Here is a 970-nt window from a genome sequence, read left to right on the forward strand (position 1 = left end):
TACCAGCAGTATTTCAAATTCTAGCAAGGCCAGCCAGGTGATAAGGTTTCAGAGGAGCTTCCAGCATAAGAAAAGACTTTTATCAATAAATAAAGCCCACTTCTAGGGAAATAGCCATTGAAAACCTTGTGAATGCTCATGGAACTTTGTCAGATGTAGTCCCAGGAGTAGGACCCTTTACGTTGCAAGGCCCTCAAAAAATGACGATGCAGGACCTGCTTCCTAGAAACATAGTTGACCATAATGACAGGGCTATAGAAGAGTTTTCAGGATCTTCATCAGCTGTTCGGGCATAAGTGAAAATAAGAGGAAACAAAAAATAATAGGTGCAAAAAATTCATTATTTAATGGAAGCTGGAATGTGAAAAATATAAATCTAAGGATAAACAAAGTCAGCAAAGGTGAAATGGAATGCATAAAGATAAATGCCTTAGCAAGTATTAGTGAGATGTAATGGACTGATCTTGGAAAATTTTAATCAGGCAACCATATGCTAACTGTTGAAGAGGAATATTTTTACAATCAAAAACAATATTACAATAAAAATAAAATTTAAAATACAGCATTACAAGATTTATCTTGCAGGATAATATTGTCTGTGGTAGGATAAGATCTATACACCTACAAGGAAAACCAGTCAATATACCCACTGTTCAAATTTATACACCAACTAATGAAGCTAGTGATAAAGAAATGAGAGAATTCTACGGAATTCTTTGATCTGAAATTGATCAAACATTTAATAAAGACACACTGATAAGTCTTAGGAATTGGAATGCAAAAGTTGGAACAAAAGAGAAAGGAATAGTACTTGGAACACAAGGCCTTTATGATATAAACTAAGCTAGAAATCACATGATAGAATTTTGCAAGATTAACAACTTCATTACAAATACCTATTTTCAGATACATTAAAATGTTCACTGTATGCATGGAACTTGCCAGTCAGAATACATAGGAATCAAATTGA

The sequence above is a fragment of the Echinops telfairi genome, unplaced genomic scaffold (assembly GCF_000313985.2).
Source record: "Echinops telfairi isolate 266 unplaced genomic scaffold, ASM31398v2 ScPeMD7_443;HRSCAF=831, whole genome shotgun sequence".
Classification (NCBI taxonomy): Eukaryota; Metazoa; Chordata; class Mammalia; order Afrosoricida; family Tenrecidae; genus Echinops; species Echinops telfairi.